Source organism: Schistocerca gregaria, unplaced genomic scaffold (assembly GCF_023897955.1).
Source record: "Schistocerca gregaria isolate iqSchGreg1 unplaced genomic scaffold, iqSchGreg1.2 ptg001495l, whole genome shotgun sequence".
In the NCBI taxonomy this organism is placed as follows: Eukaryota; Metazoa; Arthropoda; class Insecta; order Orthoptera; family Acrididae; genus Schistocerca; species Schistocerca gregaria.
In genome coordinates this window covers 60,001-67,500 of record NW_026062785.1, presented here as the reverse complement: position 1 = coordinate 67,500, position 7,500 = coordinate 60,001, and the positions used below count along the sequence as shown (strand labels likewise).

At 51.5% G+C, this 7,500-nt stretch overlaps 3 non-coding genes across 3 annotated transcripts in view; all 3 read right to left on the bottom strand.

Moving 5' to 3' along the window:
* Nucleotides 1-183, bottom strand: part of LOC126332678 (large subunit ribosomal RNA) — a 4,222-nt gene extending 4,039 nt beyond the window's left edge. Inside the window, exon 1 of the ribosomal RNA XR_007563856.1 lies at nucleotides 1-183. This exon is cut by the window's left edge and continues 4,039 nt beyond it. This is a non-coding gene — a ribosomal RNA (large subunit ribosomal RNA).
* Nucleotides 184-371: 188 nt separating this feature from the next.
* LOC126332666 (5.8S ribosomal RNA) lies at nucleotides 372-526 on the bottom strand. Its single transcript, XR_007563844.1, has one exon. It is a non-coding gene; the product is annotated as a 5.8S ribosomal RNA (ribosomal RNA).
* Nucleotides 527-888: 362 nt separating this feature from the next.
* Nucleotides 889-2,781, bottom strand: LOC126332670 (small subunit ribosomal RNA). Its single transcript, XR_007563848.1, has one exon. It is a non-coding gene; the product is annotated as a small subunit ribosomal RNA (ribosomal RNA).
* Nucleotides 2,782-7,500: the final 4,719 nt, after the last annotated feature.

Here is a 7,500-nt window from a genome sequence, read left to right as displayed (position 1 = left end):
CGAGGCGTCGGGGTAGTGGACCCTCCCAAACACCACATGCCACGACAGGCGGCAGCCTGCGGGGTTCGGTGCTGGACTCTTCCCTGTTCGCTCGCCGCTACTGGGGGAATCCTTGTTAGTTTCTTTTCCTCCGCTTAGTAATATGCTTAAATTCAGCGGGTAGTCTCGCCTGCTCTGAGGTCGTTGTACGAGGTGTCGCACGCCACACCGCCAGCCGGCTGTGCACGCTACCGAGAAAGTACCGGTATGCGAACCGCCAGGCGACGGGCGCGCATCGCACGTTTAAGGAGACGCGGCCGGCCACACAGGCGACCACGACACTCCCACGTCTCCGAAGCGGGACAAACGCCGCGCGCTTCAGTATACGTAGCCGACCCTCAGCCAGACGTGGCCCGGGAACGGAATCCATGGACCGCAATGTGCGTTCGAAACGTCGATGTTCATGTGTCCTGCAGTTCACATGTCGACGCGCAATTTGCTGCGTTCTTCATCGACCCACGAGCCGAGTGATCCACCGTCCTGGGTGATCTTTTCCTTTTCAGTCTCCCACTGTCTCTTTCAAGACAGTAGCATTTGCGGGACTGAGGCGTCTGACGGCCCCTGTTCCACTATTTTTTTTGTGTCCAACGGCCTCACAGCCGATGGGCGTCGTACGGCTCCACACCGGAGCGGACAGGCACTCGGGCGAACGTCATTCAAAACCGGCGCCAGGCGCCAGGTACCGCAGGCCAGCCGCTCCAGAGCTTCAGCGCTCGTACCACACAACAACAACACTTCCGCTAGTTTTGAGAGGCACGCGTGGTTCCGCACGCGGCGCACGGCCACTGCCGTACAGGTAGCGTGTTGCGCGACACGACACGCACATCGAAAGACATGCAGTCTAGTCGGTAATGATCCTTCCGCAGGTTCACCTACGGAAACCTTGTTACGACTTTTACTTCCTCTAAATGATCAAGTTTGGTCATCTTTCCGGTAGCATCGGCAACGACAGAGTCGATGCCGCGTACCAGTCCGAAGACCTCACTAAATCATTCAATCGGTAGTAGCGACGGGCGGTGTGTACAAAGGGCAGGGACGTAATCAACGCGAGCTTATGACTCGCGCTTACTGGGAATTCCTCGTTCATGGGGAACAATTGCAAGCCCCAATCCCTAGCACGAAGGAGGTTCAGCGGGTTACCCCGACCTTTCGGCCTAGGAAGACACGCTGATTCCTTCAGTGTAGCGCGCGTGCGGCCCAGAACATCTAAGGGCATCACAGACCTGTTATTGCTCAATCTCGTGCGGCTAGAAGCCGCCTGTCCCTCTAAGAAGAAAAGTAATCGCTGACAGCACGAAGGATGTCACGCGACTAGTTAGCAGGCTAGAGTCTCGTTCGTTATCGGAATTAACCAGACAAATCGCTCCACCAACTAAGAACGGCCATGCACCACCACCCACCGAATCAAGAAAGAGCTATCAATCTGTCAATCCTTCCGGTGTCCGGGCCTGGTGAGGTTTCCCGTGTTGAGTCAAATTAAGCCGCAGGCTCCACTCCTGGTGGTGCCCTTCCGTCAATTCCTTTAAGTTTCAGCTTTGCAACCATACTTCCCCCGGAACCCAAAAGCTTTGGTTTCCCGGAGGCTGCCCGCCGAGTCATCGGAGGAACTGCGGCGGATCGCTGGCTGGCATCGTTTATGGTTAGAACTAGGGCGGTATCTGATCGCCTTCGAACCTCTAACTTTCGTTCTTGATTAATGAAAACATACTTGGCAAATGCTTTCGCTTCTGTTCGTCTTGCGACGATCCAAGAATTTCACCTCTAACGTCGCAATACGAATGCCCCCGCCTGTCCCTATTAATCATTACCTCGGGTTCCGAAAACCAACAAAATAGAACCGAGGTCCTATTCCATTATTCCATGCACACAGTATTCAGGCGGGCTTGCCTGCTTTAAGCACTCTAATTTGTTCAAAGTAAACGTGCCGGCCCACCGAGACACTCAACAAAGAGCACCCTGGTAGGATTTAAACGGGGTCCGCCTCGGGACGCGAAAGCACCCCTTCGGCTCGCCCCACCGGCAGGACGTCCCACGATACATGCCAGTTAAACACCGACGGGCGGTGAACCAACAGCGTGGGACACAAATCCAACTACGAGCTTTTTAACCGCAACAACTTTAATATACGCTATTGGAGCTGGAATTACCGCGGCTGCTGGCACCAGACTTGCCCTCCAATAGATACTCGTTAAAGGATTTAAAGTGTACTCATTCCGATTACGGGGCCTCGGATGAGTCCCGTATCGTTATTTTTCGTCACTACCTCCCCGTGCCGGGAGTGGGTAATTTGCGCGCCTGCTGCCTTCCTTGGATGTGGTAGCCGTTTCTCAGGCTCCCTCTCCGGAATCGAACCCTGATTCCCCGTTACCCGTTACAACCATGGTAGGCGCAGAACCTACCATCGACAGTTGATAAGGCAGACATTTGAAAGATGCGTCGCCGGTACGAGGACCGTGCGATCAGCCCAAAGTTATTCAGAGTCACCAAGGCAAACGGACCAGACAAGCCAATCCGATTGGTTTTGATCTAATAAAAGCGTCCCTTCCATCTCTGGTCGGGACTCTGTTTGCATGTATTAGCTCTAGAATTACCACAGTTATCCAAGTAACGTGGGTACGATCTAAGGAACCATAACTGATTTAATGAGCCATTCGCGGTTTCACCTTAATGCGGCTTGTACTGAGACATGCATGGCTTAATCTTTGAGACAAGCATATGACTACTGGCAGGATCAACCAGGGAGCTGCGTCAACTAGAGCTGAGCAGCCGGCCGCCCGGGAGTGTGTCCCGGGGGCCCGCGCGAACACGCAAGCGTCCGCTCAATTATTCTGCAAACAGGAGGAGGCCGAGCTCCCCTGCACGATACACCTCGAAACCCTCTCAGGTCCCGGCGGCGCGCAGCGCCGTCCTAGGTACTTGGTCGGTTTCGAGAGAGGCGCAATCGCCCGGAGTTAGGCGAGTAGACGGTTTTAGTGCGAACACCCTTGCTCCCAACTGAGCTTGCCGCTGCCGACAGAGGCCCGGGAGCGTGCTGTCGTGGCATTGCCGGCGGGAGACAACACGCGCCACCTATGGTGACCGGCAGCTCCAACGCCAGCGCCACACAAGGGCAAAGCCCCACTTGGGTGCAGAAGCGAACTCTCCCAGCACAGCGCACGCGCCAACACGTCCGCACAACTGCGATACAAACCACCTGCGAGAACCGCTGGGGCGACCGAGCAGCAGACGGCGTCGCGGCGCCGAGTGCCAGGCGGCGGCGCATCCTCAACGCACACAGTCCTCAATCAGACCAGCACACTGCAGATGTCCACCGCGCTTCGCACCGGGCTCGGCTGAACCAACTTTGGCCGCCAGGCGCCGCGTGCAGGGTGCGCCGCAGCGTAGCTGCGCCGCCTGCCGGGCCCGTCGGCTGGCGCTCCTGCCACTCGGCGCCCCCCACCAGCCGCCTGTTGCGCGTGCGCCCACGCAGCGCGCGGCCAACACGCCGGGCGGCCCCCCTTCACCGGCCGGGAACAGTCCCACCAAGCCACCGCCGCGTATCGCTTCATACCCACATGGGCCTAGTCACGCGTGTGGATGTGGCGGGTACCGCTGAAACAACCGGTTAATAGCTGTACCGATCGTCGCCATCACAGATTCACCTCCAGCGTGAACAACCGCTCAACAACGGATTTCCAGTTCATTTGCGTATCTTGGGCAGTAAACGTAGATGTCCACCTACATTTGCGAATTCAACAATTCTTGCATGCCAGGATGTCATGTGTCACGACACGCTACATCAGACCACATACACACTGCGACATGTGCAGAAGAGAACACGTGGAAGGTGGCCCGCGCACGTATGCGATGTACCTTCCGCGATCCACTGTCAACCGGCATCTGCGGCATGTCCCAGATATGGAACGCGGTCCACCAGGGTAGCACTTTGTGTGAGGCAATACGACAAAGTCGGAATACACGCGTCACTACATCAGACGGCTCACGCTGACCTGACCTGACCTGACTCACCGCACCACCACCCCCAGCGACCCAGGGTGACATACAATGCGTTCGTACGTTCCTCCCACACGCCTCTACGGCGTACCACAGTGCAACCTAGCTGTTATTGGGAGACGAGACAAGTAGCATCAAGCACAACATATGGAAATTGAGATTCGACACCGTTGGGCACAGCCAGCGTACGGTCACACGTATCACACTACTTCACTCTGTACGTAACGACCGATGATCGGTACAGCGTGTGGGTTACGCGTACGACATCAGCGGACAATGGACACAGACCATACCACGACGTACACTGAGGGCGTCGACATCTGAATGCAACTGAACAGCTGCGAGGCTCATTTAACACTCAAACGCCAGACCGACCAGCTTGAGAGGACAGAGACACAAAGAGGGGGACAGAGGGGGACAGAGGGGGGGGAGGGGGGGGGTCGGCGATATAGTCCTATTGCAGTACAATTGACAGTGGATAGCAGGAATATGTGGAAAGTAAGCAACACTCGCAAGACATCTACATGAGGATAACAACGACACCAGAGATTCCGAGCAGTGAACTATGTTAGGCAAAGGGACAACGTGGGTTAGGTTAAGGGACAACGTGGGTTAGGTTAAGGGACAACGTGGGTTAGGTTAAGGGACAACGTGGGTTAGGTTAAGGGACAACGTGGGTTAGGTTAAGGGACAACGTGGGTTAGGTTAAGGGACAACGTGGGTTAGGTTAAGGGACAACGTGGGTTAGGTTAAGGGACAACGTGGGTTAGGTTAAGGGACAACGTGGGTTAGGTTAAGGGACAACGTGGGTTAGGTTAAGGGACAACGTGGGTTAGGTTAAGGGACAACGTCGGTTAGGTTAAGGGACAACGTGGGTTAGGTTAAGGGACAACGTGGGTTAGGTTAAGGGACAACGTGGGTTAGGTTAAGGGACAACGTGGGTTAGGTTAAGGGACAACGTGGGTTAGGTTAAGGGACAACGTGGGTTAGGTTAAGGGACAACGTGGGTTAGGTTAAGGGACAACGTGGGTTAGGTTAAGGGACAACTTGAGTTAGGTTAAGGGACAACTTGAGTTAGGTTAAGGGACAACTTGAGTTAGGTTAAGGGACAACTTGAGTTAGGTTAAGGGACAACTTGAGTTAGGTTAAGGGACAACTTGAGTTAGGTTAAGGGACAAATTGAGTTAGGTTAAGGGACAAATTGAGTTAGGTTAAGGGACAAATTGAGTTAGGTTAAGGGACAAATTGAGTTAGGTTAAGGGACAAATTGAGTTAGGTTAAGGGACAAATTGAGTTAGGTTAAGGGACAACTTGAGTTAGGTTAAGGGACAAATTGAGTTAGGTTAAGGGACAACTTGAGTTAGGTTAAGGGACAACTTGAGTTAGGTTAAGGGACAACTTGAGTTAGGTTAAGGGACAACTTGAGTTAGGTTAAGGGACAAATTGAGTTAGGTTAAGGGACAAATTGAGTTAGGTTAAGGGACAAATTGAGTTAGGTTAAGGGACAACTTGAGTTAGGTTAAGGGACAACTTGAGTTAGGTTAAGGGACAACTTGAGTTAGGTTAAGGGACAACTTGAGTTAGGTTAAGGGACAACTTGAGTTAGGTTAAGGGACAACTTGAGTTAGGTTAAGGGACAAATTGAGTTAGGTTAAGGGACAAATTGAGTTAGGTTAAGGGACAAATTGAGTTAGGTTAAGGGACAAATTGAGTTAGGTTAAGGGACAACTTGAGTTAGGTTAAGGGACAAATTGAGTTAGGTTAAGGGACAACTTGAGTTAGGTTAAGGGACAACTTGAGTTAGGTTAAGGGACAACTTGAGTTAGGTTAAGGGACAACTTGAGTTAGGTTAAGGGACAACTTGAGTTAGGTTAAGGGACAACTTGAGTTAGGTTAAGGGACAACTTGAGTTAGGTTAAGGGACAAATTGAGTTAGGTTAAGGGACAAATTGAGTTAGGTTAAGGGACAAATTGAGTTAGGTTAAGGGACAAATTGAGTTAGGTTAAGGGACAACTTGAGTTAGGTTAAGGGACAACTTGAGTTAGGTTAAGGGACAACTTGAGTTAGGTTAAGGGACAACTTGAGTTAGGTTAAGGGACAAATTGAGTTAGGTTAAGGGACAAATTGAGTTAGGTTAAGGGACAAATTGAGTTAGGTTAAGGGACAAATTGAGTTAGGTTAAGGGACAACTTGAGTTAGGTTAAGGGACAAATTGAGTTAGGTTAAGGGACAAATTGAGTTAGGTTAAGCGATAATCTGGTACAGCCACAGTTAGGTTAAGCGATAATCTGGTACAGCCACAGTTAGGTTAAGCGATAATCTGGTACAGCCACAGTTAGGTTAAGCGATAATCTGGTACAGCCACAGTTAGGTTAAGCGATAATCTGGTACAGCCACAGTTAGGTTAAGCGATAATCTGGTACAGCCACAGTTAGGTTAAGCGATAAACTGGTACAGCCACAGTTAGGTTAAGCGATAAACTGGTACAGCCACAGTTAGGTTAAGCGATAAACTGGTACAGCCACAGTTAGGTTAAGCGATAAACTGGTACAGCCACAGTTAGGTTAAGCGATAAACTGGTACAGCCACAGTTAGGTTAAGCGATAAACTGGTACAGCCACAGTTAGGTTAAGCGATAAACTGGTACAGCCACAGTTAGGTTAAGCGATAAACTGGTACAGCCACAGTTAGGTTAAGCGATAAACTGGTACAGCCACAGTTAGGTTAAGCGATAAACTGGTACAGCCACAGTTAGGTTAAGCGATAAACTGGTACAGCCACAGTTAGGTTAAGCGATAAACTGGTACAGCCACAGTTAGGTTAAGCGATAAACTGGTACAGCCACAGTTAGGTTAAGCGATAAACTGGTACAGCCACAGTTAGGTTAAGCGATAAACTGGTACAGCCACAGTTAGGTTAAGCGATAAAGTTGGTTAAATTTGGTATTGTGTGGGAAGGGGGCAGAGAGAGAGGGGGGGGGGTGGATAGTGGTGGCAGTACACGGATGCCTGAGTCACCGTCAGATACGTCACGTCGGTTCGATGCTTGTAGCAAGAGGCTGGCGGATGTGTGTCTCTCACTTCTGCAATTTTTCATGTGGTATAACACGAGGGCGGGGGATGATATTTGGTGCCCCTCTGTGTAGGATGTGTGTTGGTGGTGTTGATTTATCTGAGCAATGGTAGTTGTCGGAGGAGTGGGGTATTGTGCTTTTATAGGTGGACCTACTGCTCTGGTTATCATAGTGTCGACGGTGCAATGTGGCAGAGAGGATGCACTCGACATTGTCGCATTCCAGATGTTTACGTATTGTGTGTCTCCGTTGCAGGCCGAGAGTGGTGCATGTTCGAGTGTCTGGCTGACGTGCGATTCACGTTGTGTGCCCAGTCTTACAGCACGTATAGGGACATTCGCATAAATCATCTATATTTGGCCTTGCATCATTTACTAAGCAGTGCCGTGAGACG